General features: G+C 41.5%; 1 protein-coding gene across 1 annotated transcript in view; it reads right to left on the reverse strand.

Annotated features, from left to right (window-relative positions):
- The window catches only part of LOC134326771 (zinc finger protein 850-like), a gene marked incomplete at its 5' end in the record, with an annotated part of 251,417 nt that overhangs the window by 125,652 nt on the left and 97,781 nt on the right, over nucleotides 1-27,984 (reverse strand). The gene's annotated exons all lie outside the window — the stretch shown is intronic.

Raw genomic sequence — 27,984 nt, forward strand, 5'->3', positions numbered from 1 at the left:
ACCCCATACCATGACACACCCTGGTACTGACACACCCCATACCAAGACACACCCTGGTACTGACACACCCCCATACCATGACACACCCTGGTACTGACACACCCCATACCATGACACACCCTGGTACTGACACACCCCAGACCATGACACATCTTGGTACTGGTATTGACACACCCCCATACCATGACACACCTTGGTACTGACACACCCCCATACCATGACTCATCCTGGTACTGACACACCTCATACCATGACACATCTTGGTACTGGTACTGGTATTGACACACCCCCATACCATGACACACCTTGGTACTGACACACCCCATACCATGACTCATCCTGGTACTGACACACCTCATACCATGACACATCTTGGTACTGGTACTGGTACTGACACACCCCCATACCATGACACACCCTGGTACTGACACACCCCAGACCATGACACATCTTGGTACTGGTACTGACACACCCCCATACCATGACACACCTTGGTACTGGTACTGGTACTGACACACCCCCATACCATGACACACCTTGGTACTGACACACCCCATACCATGACAAACCCTGTGTGTATAAGGTGTGTGTATTACGTGTGTGTATAATGTGTACTTGTTTATATATCCTGGTGGGGACTGCCACCTGATTGCACACCAAACCAGTGGGGACCTGTTGCACGGTGGGGACCTGAATCAAAGTTCCCACAGGCACAAGCATTTCAACCAATAGAAAGCCTTAATTTAAGTTATCTGACAAAGTTTCATTGAAATAGCCCCAGGTCCCCACCAGTGTTGGGGTAGTTACTCAAAAAAAAATCCATTACTCTTATTACTCATTACATCCTGGAAAATGTAATCTCGTTCCTCATTACTTTACTTTCACTTTACATTCTAAAACCCAAACAAATACTGTATACTGGAATCACATCTACAAACAAATTCCATTTATTTATTTTATTTATTTAGTATTTATTATTCAGTAATCACATTACTGTAAGGCATTACTTTATACCGTGTTACCCCCAACACTGGTCCCTACGGGGTAGGTCAACCGGAGAAAAGTGTGTGTGCGTATAAAGTGTGTGTGGAAGTGCGCCCCCTGTGGTCAAAAGTGGAAAAAGTGTGTATCGGGTTTTTAAATGCCACGCAACATATCATTGGGGTCAACACTATTATATTGTTGCCGTTTCTTGTGTAATTAGCTCCAGCTGCCCCTATATAAGAGGGGAGCTGGAGAACAGTAGTTGGGAACTATTCTTGCCTTGTTACTAGCTAGCTCCTTCTTTCTAGCTCTGTTATGCTAGTTCTTTGTTTGTAGCTCTGTGTTACTAGCTCTATGTTATTTAGTTCCATGTTTCTAGGTCTGTGTTGCTAGCTCCTTGTTACTAGCTCTGTTATGCTCAAAGGCAATCCCCAAAACCTGGCTTACAGAGATGTTTTCACACCAAAGAGTTCCAGTATTGTATACAGATCAAAACTTATTGAGAACTTAACAAGAATGCGAATTAAAAAGCTCCTAGAGGAAACAAATCTGGATATAAATGATATTACCAGTGGCTATAAAACTTCTCTTCCCCTGTGGGACATCATCAAACCTCAAATAATTATGGACTTAACAATAAATAAAAAACAAAACACCCATCCAAACATATACTTAAGCAACTACCCAAATATAAGAGGAAAACACCCATCACATGCAGAAATATACACGGACGACTCCAAATCCCCAAACCAGGTTTCAGCTGCAGTAACAACAAATAGAATTTCACAAAGTATGGGGCTACATAAAGAGAGCTCGATTTTCTCAGCAGAAGCTCAAGCAATATCAGTGGCACTTAAACTTACAGGGAAAATCAAATAAAAAAAGTCAATAATCTACACAGATTCAAAATCTTGTCTTGAAGCCCTGGAAACTATCTCTTAAGACCATGCAACAATAAATAAAATTTTAGATCAAACACAGACACACACCCACCTTCACTCCAAACCTCATGTTACACACTGACCCAGCGTCTTTTTCTTCATCAAAGCAACACAATGACACAAAGATCAGCTCATACTTTCATTCTTACTACAGTAAAACACTCACCGTCCCGATCGTACTACAGGAAATTACACTGTAAATATTACAACAACAAAAAAATTATAATAAACAACTTAGAGAATTGTTAAAAGAAAAAGTAATATGATATGGTAATATGAGGAGATGTGACCATGTTTAAAAAATCCATGTGATGTCGCCCTCCAAAAGTGACATCACAAGGATTTTTTTAAACATGGTCAGAAGATCTCATATTACCACATCATACAGATTTTACTGATTCTACTGAATTTTAGATCAAACCAACATGAGCATTTATAGCAGCAGGAAAAACAAGATAGAAAAAACACCTGGACATGATGCTAGTAGTTTTATTTTATGCTCTGGTTAAGTATAAAATATTGATACATTATCATCTTTATAAACTGATGCATGACATTAAATAATGTAAAAACATGGTGTTGTAGAAAAGCATTATGTACTTTAATCGAGAATGATTTGCACTTTACTTTTTAATGTTACTGTTATATTTATTTCCTGTACAAAAATAATTTGTATAATTGCACGTTGTAATAAAATTGCAAATTGGCGGATAAGTGGGCGGGTCTAAACTGCTGTAGGCTGAATGAGCAGAGATAAACTGATGAAGGCTGAACGAACGTACCACAATACAAATAACTATTTTTGTGAAAGAATCAAATCCCCTCTGAAACCATCCACACGTATCTAAGTTCTGCTGTATTATTCCTCATCATGTGCTGGTTTCACTTTTAAACTTGTGTTTTACAGCTCAGGAGAAATCAGGTGAGAATCAACTTCTCCAGGAGAGTCTAAACACCTCATGTAGCTTAATGTACTAAACAGCCTAGAAAAAGAAAATCTCCATAAATGTATCACTGCCTCACAAATTCTAAAATCACCCAAACAGTTTAATGTTACACTTTCATGTAAATTTTACATTTAATTTGTTAAATTTGACAGTTTCACTTCTGATCCATAACAAACATCAAACCCCGGGTAGAGGAGCTGAGTGAACCTGGTCTGAACTCTGTGGAGGAGCTTCATTGTATCAGAGACGCTGTAGAAGGACAGAGTTCCTGCTCTGTAATCCACATACACTCCTATTCTAGAGGAACTCGGCATTATGGGAATTTCAGTCTCGTTGAATTTGTGCCAGAATGAAAATCTGGATGGAGAACAGCACAAACTCCAGGACTGATTGTTACATCCAAACCAACACTCAACACCGAATCCCTTCCTGCTGATGCTTTTATATGACACTGCTATAAAAACCCCATAATTCCCACTCCACTCAACCTCCCAGTAACAGCGTCCACTCACACTCTCTCTACACAGAACCTGGTAGCGAACATCAAATCTATCTGGATGATCAGGATACGACTGTAATGTTCCACTGCAGGTCACCACTTTGTTCTCCTCAGACAGACGGAGGTTTTTATTTACTGTGTTTGGATCCAGTGTGAACCGACAAACATCTGGAGAGGAAACACAAAATAAACCAATTAACATAGAAGAGAGAGTGTGTACAGTGTGTGTACAGTGTGTGTGTCTGTGTGAGTACAGTGTGTGTGTATGTGTAAAGTGTGTGTGTACAGTGTGTGCAGTGCTTGTATGCAGTGTGTGTGTGTAGTGTGTGACTGTGTGTGTGTGAACAGTGTGTGTGTGTAGTGTGTGTGTGTGTGCGTGTGCACATGTAAGAGTGTGACAATAGACAAAAACACACAAATACACAGAAACACTGCACAACCAAAGATACAGTGTAACGCTATTCAACACCAAACACACACAAACATTGCACACACACAAATACACAGAAACACCGCACAACCAAAGATACAGTGTAATGCTATTCAACACCAAACACACACAAACCCTGCACACACACTACACAGACACTAGATATTCACACATACATTACACATACACTACACATAGACATGTGTGTACTGGGGGTGCAAATACTTTTTTACTGCACTGAGTACGTTTGTGTCCTTGTGAGAAACTTACATTGTAGAAAATCTTCTCTGATTTTAGGTTCAGGAGGTATCTGGACATTCTTCATTGAAGAAAGAGTAACAGTACAATCAACAGTTAAAATTAAAAGTAAATAAATATTTGACATGTTCTCCCAGTGTTTGTGTAAAAATACCTTAATTCTGAGTAACGGATTAAGTGTGAGTGTATTTCATTCAACCCTGGACTCACTGTGACCATGACCAGTACTAGATTAATGAGTAAATGAATGATGTTGTTAGATGTAAAATGTTCATGTTGGTGGATTTGATTGTTTTGTTTGATGTTTGAGTACCGAAGCATTTTGGAGACAATGGAACACTGAGGGCTTGAACTCACCTCCATCTGGTATCTTCTTACACTTCTCAGGACTGATTGTGATGGCGACTGATTCTGCAGATCCAGCAGGAGCCGAGAGAGACTGAAAATTCTACATCCAGACAGATAATGTTCACAGAGAAACAACAAGATGATGAAGCACAGTGATGTTTCACCAAATAACATTAACAGTATTTCATGATCTCTAATACGAATCAAACATCCAGAAAAGTTGGGACAGTAAGTAAAATGTGAGAGAAAAACAGAGCAGTGATTTGTAAAATTCTCTTTGACCTGAATTCAACAAAATACTCAAATATTTATCAGGTTAACTTATTAACTTTATTAATTTATGTAAATATTCACTCATTCTGAAACTCATGACTACAAGGGATTTGAAAACAGTTGGTACAAGAGCAAATTTACACTGTAAACATTGTAAAATGTTCCAAAAACATCTTAAATGGATAAAGCGTTTATGTCTGGGTATAAAAGAAGCGTTCAGGTGAAGTCCAGTACATTATGTCCACTAAAGACCACATCAATATTTAGACAATATTCAGTCTCTAATCATCTGATCTCTGGCAAGTTCTTACATCAACTTTTTCACATTCTGACAGCGGTACCTTGAAACTCAACGTCAGTTGGTTCTGGGATGTTGAGTTTTAAGGTATTTTTTCTCATGTTTAGGAAACCTGTTAATGTGTCCCATGATCCTGTGGAACTGCATATACTGTATTTTAGTGTAATGTAAATTAATGGGGTTGTTTTTGCCACTTATACACAAAAAATACCACAAATATAATATAGAAACAGTGAAATACAATTAAAAACAATAAAGGCTGCATTTCACCTTTTCTTTTTTATTGTTTTCTTATAGCTTTTAATCGTGGAGATGCTTGATCGTGAAATGCCGTATTCTGTTCAGTACTGGCGCATTCACATGAGAAGTGACGAAACCGCTTTTGTGCTGCTGTGTCATTATTTCCTATGGATTGGGGTGCCGGTGCACAAAACTTAACATGACTTGTTGTACTAAAACAAACTCTCGAAAAAGCTGAATCTGATTCTTACAATTTCTCAGAACCCCGAGTGTTACGACTTTATGGGTCATAATGTATTTTGTGTAGGGGTGTTTTCTCTATGTTACAGATTTGTGGAAGATGTCTGAAGATGCACAAAGCTACCACCAGGGAGAGACGCCTATAAAAAGGAAACCTCTGGGAAGACAGGAGAGGATGCTTTGCTTGTGACATGGTTTCATGGTTCCGGCTTTCCCCAACATGTTTGAATGAAAGCTAACAATAATCGAGTTTAAGGGAACACATTTCTCAACGAAAGGTGTCAGAATTCAAAGATTTTGAGTTTAGGGGACGTCAAGTTACAAGGTTACAAACTGCTGTAATTTATTACTTGGACTGGTGCAGCAATAATATAATGATAAAAGGTTAACGTACCTAATAAACTGTACAATTAGAGAATAGAAAAGCATTATAATAATCTAATTCTGCTCCAGTGAAATGTTTGTCATTTATACATAGCATAACTAACATAAATGATCTGTTACTTGTTGAGAGCTGTATAACAAAATATATGTATAAAATATAAAGGTATGTATAAAATATAAACAGAACTAATGAGTTGTTACTTGTTAAAGAGAGCTGTATAATATTTTACCTGTTTCTCAGTTCTTTCTGCTGCAGCTGATATTGTCCCTAGTGAAAAAAATTAAATGTACTTAAAATTTACTAAGATTCATCTAAGTATAAAAGTATCAAAAAGTATAATTTTAATAAATACATTAACCTGAAGTATACGTTTAGTTACAATCAAGTTTTATTTAATTGAATATAGTTCTCATATACTTGTCTTCAAATACATGTTTAATATATTTTTGCAAAGTATGTTAAACAACTGCTGTAGTAATTCACTTAAAGCTCACTTTTAATACATTATACAAAGGTTTACTTAAATGAATTTTTTTTCATAAAGTTACTTCCATAGTAAAAAGAAGTATACTTAAGTATACTAATCTTCAATAGGCTAGAGTGCACTAAAGTGTATTATTGTCACACTAATGATCAATATACTTAAAGAGTGCTAATTATACTGTAATTGTACAAAAATAATACAAAAGCTCGACTTTAATTGTATTAAGTGTACTAAACTGTACTAAATTGGAACTCTTAAGTAGTTAATTTACCTTAAGTATACTATTGCATGTGTATTTAACTACATGTTTTACATACACTAAAAGTGAAATTAAAGCATACTTCACAACTGCACAATCAGTATTCCAAGTGCACTTGAAGTACATTAAAATATATATTATAAAAAAACCTTAAATATATTTATTTTAGAGTAAAACTATACTTCCACTTTGTCTTTTTAGACCTGATTCTAGCAATATATTTATCAATATGTTTATTTATGAGCACTGTAATGACATATGTAGTAATACCTGTCACACGGGGTCAAAGACTAGACAAATGGGGCGGACACACGCAGCGATGTATAACTAATAGGTTTATTAACAAAAAGAGCAAGGAACATGACTATGAACAAGAGCAAGGAACATGACTATGAACAAGAGCAAGGAACATGACTATGAACAAGAGCAAGGAACATGACTATGAACAAGAACTATGAACATGACTATGAACAAGAACTATGAACATGACTATGAACAAGAGCAAGGAACATGACTATGAACAAGAGCAAGGAACATGACTATGAACAAGAGCAAGGAACATGACTATGAACAAGAACTATGAACATGACTATGAACAAGAGCAAGGAACATGACTATGAACAAGAACTATGAACATGACTATGAACAAGAGCAAGGAACATGACTATGAACAAGAACTATAAACATGACTATGAACAAGAGCTAGGAACATGACTATGAACATGAGCTAAGAACGTGACTATGAACAGGAGCTAGAAACATGACTATGAACAGGAGCTAGTAACATGACTCAACATGACCTTGAAACAAGAGCTAGACAGGCCCAATCCAAGCCAACATAGAAGTCTAATAGTTCCCACTGTGTGCTCCAGCGCACCTCTTAAATAGAGGGCAGCTGGAGCTAATTAGTCCCAGAGAACCAATCAGTGAAGGGTGTGGCAGGAGACAGTGTGCGCTCACGGAGAGGGGGTGTGGCAGACAAGCTCCAGAGCACCGACGTAGCATGGAGCCCGTTTCGGTTCCCGAACTTGATTTTAAACCGGTTTCACGTGTTTCCACCGGAAAAAAGAGGTTCCAGACAGTGAACTAGCGGGCCAATCTGGCACCACAGAATACTTGGTTTTTCAGCCCAAACCGTGACGTCAGTCAGTGGGCGTGTCATGTTGTACAGCATAGCACGTTAGCAACAATGGCGTCCGCTGGGTCTCGTATGGAGCTTAACGCAGCATTTTTATCTTACTTCACCTGATTACATTTTGAGCCAGTTTGCCGCTTATATTTTCAAAGCGCATTTAAAAAGGTAAATTGTGTGATATTACGAGATAAAAGTGACCTGGACAGAATGGAAAATGCTTAACATGAAAACTCCCCGAGCTGCATAAACACCACACATGATGTAAATCCAGCTAAACACAGATACATGTGGTATTTGATGTTTATTTCACACAGATTAATGTTTGTGTTGTGGAACTTTACTGATGTTTTATTGCTCAAGCTGAGCGCAAAACGCTTCTCACAACGTCACATCTTCTTATCACAAATAGTTAGATCGCTGCTTTTTACATAAAAACAAACATCTGTAACAGCACCACAAATGCTCGCACATAATCCACACACTCCGCCATGTTATTACTGCTCTTAACTCTTAGTAAGTAAGCCCACCGATTATGACGCTGCTTGGTTTTCAATAACTGGTGGAAACGCGCGTCAGTTCTCTACAGAACACCAGGGTTCAGAGAAACCTGAACAGAACCGGTTCAAGAACCATGTTTTTTTTGGTGGAAAAGGGGTAACAGAGGCTTCAAGTGTTACAATACCAACCTTTTATATGTATACTTATAATAATACTTTTAATAAATACACAAGCCCGGAGTGGCTAATCGGGAGATTCGGGAGGATTCCCGATGGGCCGGCTCATGTCAATCTCGAGTTTGGGCCGGTTGGATGGGAAAAATAATTTTGACATTTATCTGTCACTTATCTAATCTTATTCTTACATTCATTCTCCATTCATCTGACAGTGCAGCCCCTACATCTCAGTAGATTAGATGGGTTCTACCATCTGAGGGAATTCTCCCCTCCCTAATGTTTAAGTTGGTTTGGCCCACGAGGCGTCTTTTATGGAGCGCCGGTAAAAGTGAATATAGCAACGGAATAGCGCAAACCAACCATCAGGCTGTCGTGAAGAGGAAGAGGCCAGGTGGAGCCGAAACGGCCAGGTGAAGGCTATTGCGCAACATTTGCAATGTCAACTTAGCGTAGTTTATTTTGTAGAACCCAATAATCCAATAATAAACCATTAATCACAAATATCCAGTTTCAAGCTGAAAATAATAACCATAATTTGAAGTGTAATATATTAAATAGCCTAACTCATTATTGGAATGTTTTTGTTCCGACGCTACTGTACTGATGATCCCGAGGAGGCCATGAGTTATTTAAAATATTATTTAAAATAACATAGCTATTTGTAATGTAAAATATGACTATACATGAGAATATACATTATATATGTTAAATTGTTCAGACATTCAGAAAGATGTCTAACGATAGCCTAATTTATTTTAACAAATGGAGACAAATAGCCTAAATCACTATCAATTTTACACCATCATAATATAGGCTAAATTGTGTAAAAATTAAAAAAAACTTCAAGCATGTTATGTTATTCAGCAAAATAGGCTGACCCTTAAAGAAATGTTTTTTTAGCCTCAGAGCAGCAGATAAGCCATGTCTCATGTCTATAGGCAATGACACCGTTATTAATAAAGTTATAGAAACCAGTGCACTGCTTAGGAGGCTTTTGATGCTAAAGGTAGCCTACTAAATAAGCGTGTAGTGAAGCTACTTAAGAGTTTAGTGTACACCTAACAACAGAGAACCTCTCTGTTGGGAAGACAAATGCAATTTTAATTTCAAATAATTTTTATTTCAACTTATTGCTCCTGTACAAATGTAAATATGTTTTCATCTTTATCACATTTTTTTACCTTTTAAATCTTTATCTGATTTAAATTTGAATTAAACATGTTTAAGTGAAGTGTTTTCTGTTAACTTACCAACATATACCTGAACTTATACCCAATAAAAAGGCATTGTAAGAGCTAGCTGCTGTTTCATTTATTCAGATTGCTCCTCCATGGAAAAAGTGGGCCGGGTTTGGGCATGAAACTCCCGGGCTGAAAAAGGGGCCCACTCCGGACCTGTAAATACATTACCATGAAGTATACTTTTAGTTCAAATTAAGTTTCATTACATTTAATATACTTCTCAAATACTTGTTTTCATAATATACATTTGGTATATTTTTGCATAAATGTTAAACAATTTGTATTTTTTAACATAAAGTTACTTATTGGTACAGTAGTAAAACATTTTTACTGTTTTTGTTATTTTAAAATGTAATCATTTTAAATATATTTTAGCACTCTTTAAATATTTTTAATACTCTGTTACTTTGCATGTAATTAATGGATTTCACATGATGCAGTGATTATATTTGCCAGGAATTCACTACATGAATATTTATTCAGTGTGTTTGGATGAATGAGTTAAAATATACATTTCAAGTATTTTGACTACAACTCACAATAAAGCTAAACAGTTTATTTAACATACCTTCAGTATACAGATTAAACTGTTGTTACTGCCTGAGTGGCACAGCGGTGAAACTCACTAACATATACAGAACTGACATGTCAAAGTCGCACGTTCGAACCTTGCGTCTGCTAAAAGTCTCAAAACCACCTCAGAACATAAAAATAGCGACCCCTACTGGTTGATGGTTACAGATCTCAGCATAAAATGACGGGCCAGTGATAGCTCAGTGGTTAAGGTACTGGACTAGTAAACAGAAGATTGCCGGTTCAAGCCCCGCCACCACCAAGTTGCCACTGTTGGGTCCCTGAGCAAGGCCCTTAACCCTCAATTGCTCATTGTGTAAGTCGCTTTGGATAAAAGCGTCTGCTAAATGCTGTAAATGTAAAATACATATATTTAAAGTCTATTTTTAATATCCTTTTCATGTACTCCAAGTGCACTTGGAATACTGATTAAGTGTGTTTCAATTGTACTTTAAGTGTATGTGAAACATGGAGTTAAATACACATGCTGTAGTAGTCTAAATGTAGTACAGTTTAGTACACTTAATACAATTAAAGTTGAGCTTTTGCATTATTTTTGTACAACTAAAGTATATTAACCCTCCTATTACCTTCAAATTTACTAACACCTTTTATGCTCGGGGTCAATTTGACCCCAGCAATTTAAATCTCCAGAAAATGATTATAATTAAATTTTTTACCCAAGTTTATGTCACATACTTTTTGTTTGTTCAGATCATCATTATGGGCATGTATTGTCTGAAAGGACAGAGCCCACAAAATGCAACCAGACATTCATCCACAGTCACGTTGGGGCCTGGATTGTAAAGAAAGGGTAATCGCTGAACCCACTTGTCCCATACATCCCATATTGCTGCAAGTTTGTCAGACTCTCGTCGGCCCTGCCTTGTTTCTCTGTCATCAAAGTGTATGACACGGGAGAAAACATGGAATGTGTTTAGAGACATGGTGGCTGGAAATATTGCCCTTCCAGTGTCAGCAGCCCAAAGACTTGCTGTTGCTTCACCTTTTGACTTGTACACTCCCGCCAAAATAAGCAACCCAATGTAGGCTTGCAAGTGGGTCACATCCAAGTCTTTTCAACTGTCCCCATACACACAACTCCCCTCTAAATTTGTTATCTCAAGTATATCCTTTTCAATTGATGGTGTTATGAAAAGCCCAAATGCTGATTTTATGTGTTGGACATGGCTGATGGCGTATCTGGTGGGGCCTGGAACCAAGTCTGCCTTGTTATTCCAGTGGGGAGACAGACCATAATAACTTTTCAGTTTTGGAAGGTAGTGTGTTTGCTGGTGGTTGAGAGACAAAAGAAGGGTCAACACTGAGGGTCTCATTCTTATCAGAGGAGGATGCCTAATAATCAGGGTCTTCCTCAACATCATCCTCTGTCTCTATTTGCAGAAACCATATTTTCCTGTCCCCACAGCATGGGAAATATCAAATATCTCGCGAGGATGATGTTTTCCCCTCCCCATGTTGTGTGAACTATCAATGGTTCTCGCACTACTACAGTTATGGTTATGTGAGGTTAGGGCCTTAAAGTTTTTTGGAAATTATAAAATTGCATATCATAGTGACCTCAATATCATCCTTGTTGTGTTTATAGATTGCATGCATTTGAGATGGACTCTAATACTGTGCACTGTCAGGTATTACTGCTCCTCCCCTTTAGAGGGCTCAGTGAGATGATGTGAGAGAGAGAAGGGGAGAAGAGAGGAATAAGAGATGTATGTACGTATGTATGGAATGGAAGCTGTTGGAGTTCAGTAAAGCCAATAAACTGAAAACTTGTGTCATCCTCTGATTCACGCACCAACATAACAATTTGGCGACGAGATGAGCGCTTCAGTACCGAGCCCACAGCCTTTTCTACATCACGTAGGTGAGCCGCCAATACCGTTTGTTACATGGCAAAGAATTTTCGATAACTACATGTTAGTTATAAACGCTACCGGAGATGCATGGCCAGATGCGAGACAACGTGCGGTTTTACTTCATTGTCTGGGTACGGAGGGACAGCGTTTGTTCTACACTCTGCCGGAGCAAGGTACGACATTTGCAGAGGCAATGACTGCTCTCGAGAAGCACTTTGTGCCGAAAGTAAACATAGTGGCGTGCAGACACACTTTCAGACAGCGTGTTCAGCGAGCTGATGAAACTGCGTCTCAGTATGTGGCAGCTCTCAGAGCTTTAGCAGCACCGTGTGCTTTTGGGCAAATGGAAAGTGAGATGATACGTGACCAGTTAATTTCTAACACTTATCTCAGTGCTGTACGAGACAAGTTATTACTGGAAGAAAATCTCACACTGGACAACGCTCAGACACTTGCATGCCAGGTAGAGGCAGCAGCTAAAAACGCCACATTGCTCTCATCAGTTAAACCAGCTCACACTGCATCAGTACAGGTTGTTGGTGCAACAAATGCTCATTTCAGAGGAAAAAGAGGACCACGTTCAGGTAAATTTCCAGCACATAAACACCAGGCACAAGACCACCACAAACATACAAATACTAACCAGCAGCAACGTAAATGCTTTAGATGTGGATCTTGCAAACACCTGGCGAATGATAAAAACTGAACAGCTGCTTCAGTAAAATGCAACATTTGTGGAAAAAAAGTACATTTCGCCAAGGTATGTAAATCAGCTGTAAGTGAAGTGAGGGAAGTTGTTGTTCCAGAGTTGGCCGTGCTCTACGTAGATGATGTTAGACATGTGGCAGCAGCATATGATAAGATCACCTGCACTGTTAATATTGAAGCACCATCAGGAAATTCCCATGCTTTAGAATTAATTGTAGATACTGGAGTTTCTGTATCTATTCTTCCAGAAGCATTGTACAAGCAGTATTTTGCTAATTGCTCACTCAGGGAACCTGAAGTCAAACTACTCACTTATGCTAGAAAAGAGCCTAGACCTAATTAAAGCACTCAATGTCAACATTGTTGGAGGCAAAGTGAACTACATCACAGACCACAATGCACATGCACCACCTGCTGCCAGACAAAACTCTGTAGTGTACAATCTTGATTCGGCTTCGCCACATCCATTTGAATGTGTGAAAGGGTTCATTCACAAGGTACAGGTGAACAAATCAGTGCAACCAGTACGGCAAAAGTTAAGACGCTTACCATTGAGTGTACATAAAGGGGTGTCAGTAGAGCTCAACCGTTTACTCCAAGCAGGCATCATTGAACATATAGATGCATCTGAATGGGTGAGTCCCCTCGTGGTGGCGTGGAAAAGAAAAGGGGGACTGCAACTCTGTGTTGACCTTCGTGAACCCAATAAAAGTGTAATTATGGACTGTTACCCTCTTCCTCATATAGAGGACTTATTCGCAGAACTGGCAGGTGCTACACACTACAGCCAGATTGACTTAAGTTCAGCTTACCACCAACTACCTATGCACCCGGAAAGCCGCAAGTTAACTGCTTTCATAACCCATGATGGGCTTTTCCAATTAACACGTGTTCCTTTTGGCCTGGCATCAGCTCCATCAGCTTTCCAGAAAATGATGGAAACAATCTTGAAGGATCTGCCAGGGGTACAGAACTATTTAGACGATATTATAGTCTATGGCGCTTCAAAGGAAATTCATGATGGGCATCTGCAAACCGTTCTACAGCGTCTTAAAGACACTGGCCTTCGAATTAACTTTGACAAAAGCTCTTTTGGTCAAACAGACATCACATTCCTAGGGCATGTAATTTCAAATGAGGGTCTGCGCCCCAGCCCAGATCATCTAACTGCCATTGCTGAAGCTTCTGTACCAAAAGACATGGCAGCGCTATGCTCTTTCCTGGGCTTAACATCCTGGTTCAGTAAATTTATATCAAATTACGCTACAATGGTAGAACCACTAAGACAACTGCTCAGGGCAAACACACAAGCCTAATTACAGTGGAATGATGCAGCAGACAAAAGCTTCACGAACCTGAAAACAATGCTCCTAAAAAGTCCTGCACTTGCCATCTATGACCCCAAATTACCTACTTTCATCACCACAGACGCCTCAGATTATGGCTTAGGAGCTGTCCTAACGCAGCTGCATAGCGACAAAGTTGAATGCATTGTTGCTTTTGCTTCCCGCACACTGTCAGCTGCTGAAAGGAAGTACTCCACGACAGAAAAAGAGGCCCTAGCCTGTGTATGGGCAGTGGAACGATGGAGAACTTATGTGTGGGGCCACAGATTCACACTACGACCACCAAGCTCTCACAACTCTCCTCAATACCAAAGGCATGAATAGAGCTGGTATGAGGATAGCAAGATGGTCGGCTAGGCTCATGTGTTTTCAGTACGATGTGCAGTACCGCCCTGGTAGCCTGAATGTAATGGCAGATAGTCTCTCACGTGTTCCCCTCAATGACTCCAGCACTGCAATGGATTCAGAGTATGATTTATTCACAGAGATAGCAGAGATCTCTCCACTCCTAACTGCACTACCGCTGTCTGACTTTAAAGCAGAATGTGAGGACTGTCCTGAATTAGAACAAGTCCGGCAGGTCATTGGTTCAGGATGGCCAAAGGTGAAAAAGTCTCTTTCAAGTGAATTGCAACCATATTTCTTAGTGCGACATGAACTGGCTGTGGATGCACCGTGTGATTTTTCGTGGTACACGCCTGGTTGTTCCCAAAGCTATCAGAGAGAGGATAGTACACCTAGCACATGAAGGGCATCAGGGTGTAGTTCGTACGAAACAACGCCTTAGAGAGCTTTATTGGTGGCCACGCATGGATGAACTAGTCCACGAAGTTCTATCATCCTGCACAGTTTGTCAGTCATGTGACAAGACAGCCCACGCTCCTCCTACCCCAATGCAACCTGTTGAATTTCCAGGAGGTCCATTTCAGCATGTGGCTCTTGACATAGTAGGTCCGTTTGAACGTGGGGCCTATGACTGTAGATTTGCCGTCACTCTTGTAGATTACTTCAGTAAGTGGCCAGAAGTAGGCTTTGCTGCAAATGCAACTACAGACACAGTCATTAAATTTCTGACTTCAATTTTTGCACGTGAAGGAAACCCCTGTGTCATTACAACAGATAATGGTCCACAGTTCACATCATCTGTTTTTGCTGAGTTTTTGACAGAAAGGGGCATCAAACACATTAGAATGAGTATCTACCACCCTCAAGCTAATGGCTGTGTGGAACGCTTCAACAGAGTTCTCAAAGTATTCAAGCAGCACAAGCAGCACAACAACCATGGAAGTCTGCAGTGACTGACATGCTTCACAATTACTGTGCCACAGCTCATGCAACCACGGGACAATCCCCTTTTCAACTTCTTAAAGGCAGACCAATGCGAACAAAGTTACATGTCCTACCACCTGCGATGGACAGAGAGAAGAACGCTCAAGTCACCACGAGAGTGGCCTTTCAGCAGAACAAGAGTAAGCTCTACACGGACATTAGAAGAGGTGCAAGGCCTTCGAAGCTCAAAGTTGGTGATAAGGTGCGAGTACGAAAGCCTTTCCATGTGGGAAAAGGAGAGAGGCAGTTCACGGATCCCTTGTCTGTGCAACAGCAAACTGGGCTAAGTACGTTCATTCTGAGCGATGGAAAACGTTGGAATGCATCATGCCTTTCCCTTTGCCCAGAGAGACGAGAGGGGTCGTCACAAGCTGGTACAGCAGAGGAATATGTCAGTCCAACAGAGACTTTGGAAAGACACATCCCTCGTCAGAGAGACAGACAACCACCAGCTTGGACTAAAGATTATGTGATGACATGAAAGGAGCATCAGAAAGAAAATATGTAAAGGGTGTAGGCGGATCGCTGCCCTAAAGAAAAAAAATAAATAAATAAAGAGAATGTAAAATGGAAAGAAATTATTTGTAATGCAAATAATACAAAAGAGAATTGAGTTAAGCTAACTACTAGAATTTTCAGGTATTACACTGTGAGGTTTAAGTGTGATTCATTTTTGTTTAAGGCTTTAAGTTGAAACTTACGTTGGCTACAGAAGCCTTATTTTGGTTGACAAATATTCTTATTACATTGGTTAATGTATAACTTGGTACAAGCACTGTAAATGCTGATTTTGAAATATGCTACTGTTGTACAAACGTTCTCTTAAGAGTAGAACCTGCAAGAGGTTGTTTAGCTTATATCAACCTTACAGTTACAGTTGTTACTATTTTTGAGAAAATGTTATTTCCCATGTTTCTGTGTCAACATTGTTCCTATGTAATGTTTTGTTACAGAAAAGAAATAATACGTTCATATGATGGAGTAATGCTTTCATGAGTGACGGGGGAGATGTTGTGTTTATACAACCCCTGGCAAAAATTATGGAATCACCACTCTTGGAAGATGTTCTGTCAATTGTTTAATTTTGTAGAAAAAAAATAAATCACAGACATGCCACAAAACTATCATTTTTCAAAATGTCAACCTTCTGGCATTAAGAAACAATAAAAAAAAGAAACAAATATAAAAGTTGTGGTCAGTCACAATTGCTTTTTTTAGATCAAGTAGAGGAAAAAAATATGGAATCACTCAAATCTGAGGAAAAAATTATGGAATCACTCTGTAATTTGCAGTTTAAAAACAAAACATCTGCAGCAGATTAGATTTGCTAATTATTCTTCAGTTTAAAAAGAGTGCGTACACCTCGGAGAGCTGTTGCACAAAGCAGATTGTCATGAATCATGTTTCCAACACAAGATATGTCAGTTGAAACAAATGAGAGGATTATAAAACTCCTTCAAGAAGATAAATCATTGTGGAATGTCGCAAAAGATGTTGGTTGTTCCCAGTAAGCTGTGTTTAAAATCTGGACCAAGTACAAACAAAATGGGAAGGTTGTAAAAGGGAAGCATACTGGTAGACCAAGTAAGACATCAAAGCATCAAGATAGAAAACTTAAAGCAATATGTCTTGAAAACAGAAAATGCACAACAAAACAAATGAGAAACAAGTGGCCAGAAAGTGGAGTCAATGTCTGTGACTGAACTGTAAGAAATCACCTAAAAGAAATGGGATTTACATACAGAAAAGCCAAACAAAAGCCATCATTAACACCTAAAAAGAAAAGAACAAGGTTAAAGTAGGCTAAAGAAAAGCAATTGTGGACTGTGGGTGACTGGATAAAAGTGATCTTCAGTGATGAATCGCGAATCTGCATTGGGCAAGGTGATGATGCTGGAACTTTTGTTTGGTGTCTGTCCAATGAAATTTATGAAGATAACTGCCTAAAGAAAACATGTTAATTTCCACAGTTGTTGATGATATGGGCCTGCATGTCGGGTAAAGGCACAGGGGAGATGGTCTTCAATAAATGCCAAAGTCCACATTGAAATTTTGGACGCTTTTCTTATTCCATCAGTTGAAAGGATGTTTGGTGATGATGACTTAATTTTTCAAGATGATAATGCATCTTGCCATAGGGCAAAGGACGTGAAAACTTTCCTTCAAGAAAACATATAATGTCAATGGCATGGCCTGCAAATAGTCCGGATCTCAATCCATTTGAAAATCTCTGGTGGAAATTGAAGAAAATGGTCAATGACAAGGTTCCAACCTGCAAAGCTGATCTGGCAACAGCAATAACAGACAGTTGAAGGCAGATTGATGAAGAATACTGTTTGTCATTAGTTAACTCCATGCCTCAGAGAGTTTAAACCATTATAAAAGCCAGAGGTGGTGCAACAAAGTAATAATGGTGCAGTGTTTTCTAATGATTCCATAATTTTTTCCTCAGATTTGAGTGATTCCATATTTTTTTCCTCTACTTGATAAAAAAAAAAGCAATTGTGTCTGACCACAACTATTATATTTGTTTCTTTTTTTATTGTTTCTTAATGCCAGAGGGTTGACAGTTTGAGAAATGATAGTTTTGTGGCATGTCTGTGATTTATTTTTTTTCTACAAAATTAAACAATTGAAAGAACATCTTCCAAGAGTGGTGATTCCATAATTTTTGCCAGGGGTTGTAGATTGCATGCATTTGAGATGGACTCTAACACTGTGCACTGTCAGGTATTACTGCTCCTCCCCTTTAGAGGGCTCAGTGAGATGATGTGAGAGAGAGAAGGGGAGAAGAGAGGAATAAGAGATGTATGTACTGTTAGGAATCTCGATGAAATCTTTTGTCGAATGAAGACTAGGAACCTCAGAATTAGCAATTAAAATATAATTATTTATTTAGGAAAAAAGAAAGGAAGTCTCTGAGCTCTGAAGTGATCGATCACTGCAAGTTTCTCTCTGTCTCTCTCCGTCCATCTCTAATTCTCTCGATTGTTAGAATCCGACCCTTTTTAAGCTATCCCCACCAGGATGTTCGGTCGAAGTTTTAGTTGTTACCTTATATGGCGATTTCTAGAATCATTCTATCTCTGGGCAGATTTTAAAGTTAACTCAAGTTGTTTGTCTGAATTAGCATACACTTCTTGTTTTTACATGCTTTGTTTAGTCTGTTGTCTAACACTTAGGCCGGCTGCTGACCTCCGCAAACTCTACTTGACCCTGTTCATCTTTTTTCTCTAGTTTGTGCAGTTGCAGCTTATTTGTGCAGTTGCAGCTACTGCTTGTGCAGTTGCAGCTTATGCTAATGTTTCTGTGTACGTGCAGATCTTACATGTTCATTCTAAGGCCTATCGATTATTAAGAATACAGGGTCGAGTTGTTCCAAAATCCCCACAAATTCCCCCCTCGGGAACTGAAAAGTTCCCGAAAAACAGAAACAGCAGAGAGAAACTTCAGCGGAACAGAATCACGCAGTACATCTCGGAGTTCCTGAGAGTACATGGTCACGAAGGACTGTTAAAACAAAAAATCAACCCTAATGATATGTGAGTGTGATTATGCTAAAAAATAAAATAACGAAGTAAATAAAGAAAATCAGCGTTGCGAAGATAGTGATATGTTAGTGTGATTATAGTAATAATCGAGTAAATAATAAAGACAGGTGTCATGCAGACATTGGTTACCTGGAAGAGGTCAGGACAGCAAAGGTAGTGTGGTGGTTAAATTGTTAAAATCATTGATATACAAAATATTGTCCCACTCAAGGATAGGTAATGACAGAAAATCGAACAGTGTCAGGCCCGTACGTCGTCCGTGCACTGCCAACAGTAAGGTCGCCTGCCATAGGTTGTCTCTTATCAGGAGATCTTACCCGTCGTTGGCTAACAGCTCTCCTCCCCCCTTGCCAGAACAACTCCTTCAAACAAGAAGGTGCAGTGGTGTGCAGCTGGTGAAAGGACTCACGGCATCACTGCCCACTGCCATCACTGTCATAAGAACCTATTCCCGTAGACCAAAACCCAAAATTGACCCCATTGACGGATTATTACGATGTCCTGAACTCTTCACAGGTAAGTAGTTATATGCTAATGTGATAATAAATGTTGAATGCATAAAAACAGCAATATCGTAATTCCAGCAAGCAATTGTGTGGGATTATAGGTGTGTGAATGCGTGGTTCTATGTGTATTGTAAGTAGGCCTTAAGTTACTTGAGATTCTATCAAATGTAATGTGCATGTAATGTGTATATCAGTAGCCTAATCTAACGTAATATCAAAACACAACGAAAGGTAAATCAGTGTCATCTGAAAACGAAGCCAAAAAGCAAAAGAGATCACAAGTAGGCAATCAAAGGAATTATTATCATTAATTTTTTTTTTTTTAGATCAAAGATTCGTCGGCAATAAGCAAGTCAGACAATGGGCTGACGTCTTGGAGCTCCAGATGGGTGCCATCTTGCATAAACATGTAGGTTGGCTCAGCGTCAGCAGAAGATTTTTGGATAACTCCGGCAATCAGCCTCACAGTTAGGGATCTGAAACAAGGAACGCAGCAACATCCACATACAACAAGCAGTGCAGCGGCGCAACAGACGGACGTTAACAAACTCAAGATTATGGCTTTGTATTGGCCGAACAATTTGGTCAGCCATTTGTTGAATGGATTCTCAATCCCACTGTTCTCGGCCAATTCGTTACTTAAGGAAGTCAAACCCTCAAGCGCCCTGGATATGGTGCCGTCAGGGGCTGTGTTGTTAGGAATGAATGTGCAGCATTGTTCCCCAAACATTTTGCAAACCCCACCCTTTTCCGCCAATAGGAAATCCAGAGCAATTCGGTTTTGCCAGGCCATCAGGCTGGTTTTGTCAAGTTGTTCATGTATGCCTTTCACAGCGTCTCTGGTGTAATTTACAAAACGCTGTTGATTGTAGTAAATGTAATTGATCCAGTCCACATTTTTGTTAATGGTGGCCCACCAGAACAGCAGGCTCTCAAATCCTGCTGCAACTTGGTCTCTTGCCTTAAATTCATCTGGTACCCCACGAGGTACCCCAATACTATCGATATGGACGTGAGGGTCAAACGAGCCGGATGGGCCAACAACCGAACGCTTGGTTCGGACCGAAGGCTGACTGTCATTCAGGTTCCACAGCGGGAGAATGTAGAGAGGGAGCACAAGTTGTATAAGTGCACATTTGCCTTTCCAATTTTTAGGAAGTTTTGATCTTAAAGTTTTTGGGGTGCAGAGCCACCACAAATCAGCCCTCGCGACGTCCTGATTACTAAACCAAATGGGCTGGAAGCCGTTCGCGGCATTGTCCACATTTATGGTGTCCCCACACCACGGCAGGTTCCCTATTTGCAGGGTCCCTGTGTTTCTGGAGAAGCAAGTGTAGTTACCTGCGTAGGGCATGTATGCAGGAGGTACCACTCTATTTGACACTGTTGGGAATAGGTAATGTACGGAGGTGCAGTTTTTGTGAGCAGTTTTGTTACTGAATAGAGACGCAACACACTTCAGGCCTGCTAGGTCATTGTGGCGATTTAACGGGAATGGGACTGTACCCAGGTGAGGCCTGGCTGAAGAACAGGCATAACAATTTGTTTTGCCTGAAGTACGGGCAGTGTACATTATCCAATTCAACCACTGATTTTCGTCCTCGAAACCTGTTTCAATTGCAAATGTGTCTTTTAGGTCAGTGATATTTATTGTTTTAATTAATTCTAGGTTGTCTGTGGCGGGGGGATTGTAGTTGGTGGCATTTGGCCTAACAGTTACGGTGACAGGTCTGGGCTTTGGTACCACATTCAATCGAAATACCCCCAAATTGTCTGACCCAGACTGATAGGTTCCTAATATTAGGTATCTACTATCCTCTGCCTTCGGAGCAGTGAGAGTAAAAACTAATGGATTGCAGTCCCCCTTAGCACAGGGATGCTTAGCATTAGACTTTCTAATTGACATTCGCGATTTCAGATCCCCCCCTGATGTGTAATGTTTGGACCCTTTGCCGACAAATCCCTTGTAACCCCAATCCCGGTGACTCGTGCTAGTAAGTACTGCTTCCCATGTGGAACACGAACAAGCATTGTCGTTCTTATATACTTTAATCTGTCCGCTGGCTAAGGTGTAGTCTATTTGGGCCCTGCAATGTTGGGCTGTGTTGCACAAATATTTGTCATACCACCCTATGTTGCTTTCAATGTAACCTGAACAATGTGATATGGAGCACAGGTCAAACTGTGCTACGCAGTCCACTCCTTCTGTACACACTATGGTCGGCACGGTCTTTCTCACACTTTGAAGAAGTCTATGGATGGTCTGGTTTCTGTGTGTCTCAGCTGTCAGTAGGAGAACAATGGACAGAACTACCGTTATTACTATAGACAGCGCACACACTGTGGCTCTCATAGAAACACAGCCTAGCCTTCTGAAGGCTTGGATAGTAATGTCAGAAGGAGGGTTGAAAGGCATCTTACTACTATTGGTTGCCAGGCGTTGGCAAAGTGTAGACGGTGACAGTAATTTTCAATGGTTCCAGATGTTTTACGAGGATGCTTTTTACCCCTTCCCAATTTAATTTGTCCAACCCACAACCAAGTTTGGGAATGGATAGATTTGTCACCTTGTGTAGTTGCAGTTGTTTTAACAGGCTTTCTACAGCCTTTTCGAAGTCTTCGATTCTGGGCAAGTGGAATGATCTTTCTTTAGTGATCAGATTGAAGATGGTCACACCCTTACCCTGGTGCACCACACATTCACCTACAGGGCCTGACTCCAATCCTTCCACACCAAGTTCCTTTCGGATCTGCAATGCCACTCCAGCACCTAGGACGAGATCTGCACTGACACAATGTGCTATATACTTACCACCTTCTTTCACTAGATCTCCCTCCTTTTCAATCCACCAACCTTCTCCAGGATCATTGGCAAGGTTGCCCAGGTCTTCCCGGATCTCTCTTCTGGTTCTGCTGGGTGGATCTGCAGGAGCACAATGTGTGAGGTGGTACCAGTTGTTACCTTTCTTTCCTCGCACTTTCACAGCATGTGAGGTGGCCTCCGTCACTTCCCAAGGTCCTGTCCACCTTGGCTCGTCCCACTTCCTCTTGTGGACCTTTACTCTTACCCAATCCCCTATTGAGACCTCAGTCGTCTTTCTTGGGTCTTCTCTTGGTCTTCCAGGTTTTTCCTGTGAAGGTAGGCTAGAAATAAGCTCGGTTAAGGCCCTCATGTAGTCGTCTAGCTCGTTATCCCAGAGTTCCAAAGTTTTCCCTATCACTCTCTCTCTGGGCGGTCCTGACATTTGTCTGCCAGTGAGTAGCTGGTGTGGTGAGTAGTGAGTATCCCCCCTAGGGGATGATCTCATGGACATCAGGACAAGTGGCAAGGCATCCACCCAGTTCAATTTAGATTCACCACACACTTTGTTCAATTTAGCCTTGATTGTCTGATTTGCTCTTTCCACCAACCCCTAGGAGCTAGGGTGGTACACGGAGCCGAACCTGTGAGTGATCCCCAGATATTTCTCCACTTCTTGGAGCTTCTGGTTGTTGAAATGAGTCCCATTGTCGGACCTGATGACTTTCGGTACTCCATACCTTGGAACCAGTTCAGTTTTTAGCCATTTTACTACTGTTTTGGCGTCCTCTCTTTTGGTAGGTATGGCTTCAACCCACCTGGTGAATCTGTCCACCATGACCAATAGGTACCTGTACCCTCTCACTGTCCTTTCTGGGCCCATGTCTGTGTAATCAATACATATCTCTTTGAACGGGCCTTCAGGAGCAGGAAACTGTCCAGGCCCTGGATTGAGAGTTGGCTTTGGGTTAGATTTCTGACAAATCTCACACTCACGGACATGTTGTTTGATCATGTCTTTTAAACACGGGTGCCACCAGTTCTCACTGATGGTTAGCAGCATTACAGGGACCCCTACATGAGTTGGTCCATGTGTTTCTTTCATTAGCAATTGCAACAGAGCGTTTGGAGCCACCACCTTCCCCTCCGGACCCCTCCAGATACCATCAATTTCCTTTGCCCCCCTACTGAGCCACACATTTTTCTCATATGCCATGGCCTTAGATTGAATCTGTTGCACATGCTCAGTGGTCAATTCTGGAAGTCCTACTTCCCCCAACACCATTATTTTAGTAATGCAATAACCTCCAGCCTCTTTGGCTGCTGCATCTGCTGCATAATTTCCAGCTACCACAAAGTCATCGCCTTTTGCATGTCCCTTACATTTGATCACTGCTACCCTCCTTGGGCAATGAGCTGCATCAGTGAGTTCCTTGATTTCCCTGTGGTGTTTAATGGGTGTACCTTGTGCTGTTACTAGCCCTCTCCTCAACCATTGAGGGCCGTCTATGTGTACGGCTGAAAAAGCATACGCTGAGTCAGTGTATATGTTGGCATCCCTTCTCCATGCCCACTTCAGTGCCCTTGTCAGTGCCTTGATTTCAGCCAGCTGTGCTGATGCAGGCTGTGGAATGATCTCTGCCTCTCTAGTGATGAACCCTTCGTTAGTCATTTCTACCACTGCATAGGAAGCCACTAGTCCCTGGTCCCCTTTGTAACAACACCCATCACAGAAAAACACCACATCTGGATTCTCCAAGGGTTCAGTCTGTAAGTCAGGTCTTAGTTTCAACAGCTCATGTGGTCCTGATTCAGGGTCTGTTTGGACAGCCTCTGCAATGTTAACTAGATTGTTATTTGTCACATAAGAAATGTGTGGTTGGGTCAGGACATTTTGGATCTTATTTTTTCGGGATGGTGACAGTGTGAATGCTGAAGAAGTCAGAAACGCCACCACTCCATGGTTGGTGTTAATGTGCAGGGGGTGACACATTACAATGTGCGCTGTTTTTTCAATTGCTATGGTTAGAGCAGCCATGTGCCTTGTACATCCAGGCTGTCCCAACACCACTTGATCAAGTTTTGAACTGTGAAATTGCAAAACTTTTCTGTCTGTACTCCCCCCTTTCTGAAAGAGTACAGCATTGACAATGCCAGCTCTTTCAGAAACATCAAGGTGGAAAGGTCTGGCGTAGTCCGGGGACTGCAGGTTGATGGCATTAGCAAGAGCCTGTTTTGTGGCAATGAAGGCCTGCTCCAGGTCAACAGACCATTTTAGAAAAGCGGAAGTGTTTCTGTGTCCTAGTCTGGTGACTTCAGCACGCAAAGGGCTGGTGAGACCTGTGTAATCAGGAATGTAATTCCTGCTGTAACCAGTCAAGCCAAGAAAGGAAAGCATATGTTGGACCTTGATGGGTTTTGGGAAGTGCAGGATGGATTGTCGAGTGGAAGCAGTTGGGGCATGCCCTCTGCTGGAAATGACTCTTCCTAAGAAAGTGACCACTTGCCTGCAAACCTGTATCTTGGACTTGTTGACTTTGTAGCCAAGTTCAGAAAGATGTGTCAACACTGTGAGAGTGTCTGAAAGACAAGAAGATTCGGTGTGACAAGCAATGAGGAGATCATCGACGTACTGGATGAGAATAGTGCCAATAGAAAGTTGCCCCCTGTCTATAAGAACAGTCAAGTCCTTCAACAAGCATTGATTGAAAATGCCAGGACTGTCTTTATAGCCCTGCGGTAGTCGGGTGTAGGTGTACTGTAGGCCTTTGAAAGTGAAGGCAAAGATTGGTTTGATGTGAGATGGTAAAAGAATACTGAAAAAAGCGTTAGCCAAGTCAATCACTGTGAAATGACAATGGTCTGGAGTAATGTTCTGTAGGGCTCTGTAAGGATCCGGAACAGGAATGTCCGCCGTGACAGTGACATCGTTGATGGCTCTAAGGTCATGGATTCTTCTCTGCCAGGTTTTTGAACAGGCAAAATGGGCGTGTTCCAATCAGAGCAGGTCAGTTCAAGAACACCCACCTGCAGTAGGTTGGAAATTGTAGATTGAATGCCGTCAATCGATTCCTGCTTTAACTGGTACTGTGGTTTGCGAACAACAGTCGCATTTGGCCTCAGTGAGATAGGTGCGATGTGATGTGGAACGCATCCCACGTCTACTTTGCAGGTAGTCCAAAGGTGAGCTGGGACCTTGGACAAGACGGAATCAGAATCTGGGTGATTAGAATGTTCTCTGCCATGGGACCTGGAGACCTGAAGATGCTCATACAAAGCAATGTCAGTGCAAGCACATGTGATTTTCCAATACTTGCCACACTCAGAGCGTTTCAAGTGCTCTATTTCAGTGGGATGAAACCTCAGGGACCTGGCTTTGGTGACCATAGGGCCCAATGATCTGGCCTCATGTCCTGTGGATAAAAGTAAAGAAATGTGAGGAAAACTGGGTTGGTCAGGTTCAGTCCTGAAGACCTCTTTTTGATCTCGTGTGAGTTGTACACTGGTGGCCACTCCCTCAGGACCCAGAAAAACTGCATTGCTGTGGAAAAGACCCAAATGATTAGTCCAATCCAGATCCCAGTCATCCTGGTAAACATCGTCCTGCTCCCTAGCGTAATACATCGTGCAATGCAACGGATCCTCAGGTGGGGCCAAACATGACATGGACATCAGCCAAGGTTTCCAAACATGCAAAACATAGGAAATGTTACCAGGTCCCCCCACGTCATCTGGGTTTAGAAGACGTCCCCAGTAAATGTCACAAGACCTAGGTGTAATGTCAGGGTCGATAGTCATCATTAAAAGCCTGCAATTGGTTACACTCCGTTGAATTTCCCCAAAGGAAACGGACACAGTGCCGTTAGACAGACACTGCACTGTAGCAGAAAAGTAGCAAAGCAGATCTCTTCCTAAAAGGTTGACAGGGCAATTTGGTGAAAATAAGAAACTATGTGTAATCAGCACTCCGCCCATCTCCAGAACCAATGGCACAGTGAAGTACTGTTGTTTAGGTGTTCCCGAGAAGCCAGTGGCGCTGATTGACCTATCAGACAACCTGGAAGCCCACACACTGTCCTTTAGGACTGATGTGGTGGCTCCAGTGTCCACTAGGAATTCAACGCTTTCCCCTCCTACTCTGGCAATTAATATTGGCTCTGGAGACAGGTTGGAGGAGGGTGTGGCAACTGGGCACCATCAATAATGTCATCCTTGTGGACCCCCAGGGCTTTGGTATGGGGCCAAGGACTGATTTGGCACAGGATACGGCCCCCCTTGCTGCTGTCCCCGATTTTGACAGTTTCTGGCAATATGTCCTTCCTGACCACAAGTCCAACATCTGAAATTGCGAGGAAATGGGCCTTGATAATAACTTGGACCCCCCTGTTGTTCTTGGAAACTTTGATAATTTTGTCTGTTGCCCTGGTTACTTCTATAAGGCCTTCTGCCCTGGTTATTATGTCTGTTCCCTTGGTATTGATCAGGTGCCTGCACATACACCACAGCCGGACCAGCCACAGGTGCAGGTTGGACAGCAGGTGCCGAGGTTGGAGCCTGCTCTGTTTTACCTGTAGATTGGTTTTGAAGCACCGCGACCATGGTCACAGCAGGGGACTCGTCAGTGAGCAACATCTGTGTCTTTGGTTTCACTTCCTTGTTCAACGCAAGCTTACTCAGTTTCAACTGACAGGCGGCAGCCTCTGTGTCAATCAGCTTCTGCTTTTGATTGTACTTGGATAAATAATGGATTATCACTGCTTCCCACTCAGTTTCCGGCTTTCCCACAAGACCTACGACATTCTCTAGCTTAGTCTGAACAGCCTCGGGCATGGCAGCTGCAACCTGATGCCTGAAAAGGTAAGACACTGTGGCTGAGGTATCCCACCTAGACCCTGTCTCAGTTTTCCAGGTTTGTCTCAGCCTATGCAAATATTCTCTGGCATCCTCCCCTTCTTTCTGAGCCACGCCTGCCAAGGCTTTGTAATTAGGCTGGGTTGGATACGTTCTCTTTAAAGACCCCCAGAATACGTTTCTGTAACGATCAAACTCAGTGCGGTCACCTACTGCAGTGATACCTATGCCAACCTCCAGCAACCTCCACTGTTCGCCATTGTCGGTTCTATTCATGATTGCCCTCAAATCACCAAGACACAGTTTATCTCCCGCAGTCAATTTCTCAAACTCAGCTATCCATGGTCCTGCCCCCTTCATCAGGACTGGCAACTGATCAGCCAATGCCTGCATGTCGCGGTGGGACCATGGAACATAGTCTTCTCTGCCTCCCCCTGTTGGGAGCAGAGGGTACTGTCTAACTTCCCTATCTGTCAACCCTGACGCACTATAACCAAAAGCAGGGATGTTAATTCCACGGACTCTTTCCCTGAGATGATACCTGACACCTGGCTCTTCCTCCTTATGCGATCTGTCACCACAGATAATACTACTTCTGAAACCCTCCAAATTATCTGACATCTGTTTAAGTGTCTCCGTCATTGACGCCATGGTACCTCTCAGGCTCGATTCACTGTCAGGGGCTTTAGCAGTCCCCTCTAGGTTCGCTGTGGTTTTCTTCCTGTCCGCAGGAGATTCCCACTCTAGATTATGGCCCTTGACCACCAGTTCCTCTTTTCTATTAGATGCAGCAGCAGCTGGAGTGCT

This window comes from Trichomycterus rosablanca, chromosome 14, assembly GCF_030014385.1.
Source record: "Trichomycterus rosablanca isolate fTriRos1 chromosome 14, fTriRos1.hap1, whole genome shotgun sequence".
NCBI lineage: Eukaryota > Metazoa > Chordata > Actinopteri > Siluriformes > Trichomycteridae > Trichomycterus > Trichomycterus rosablanca.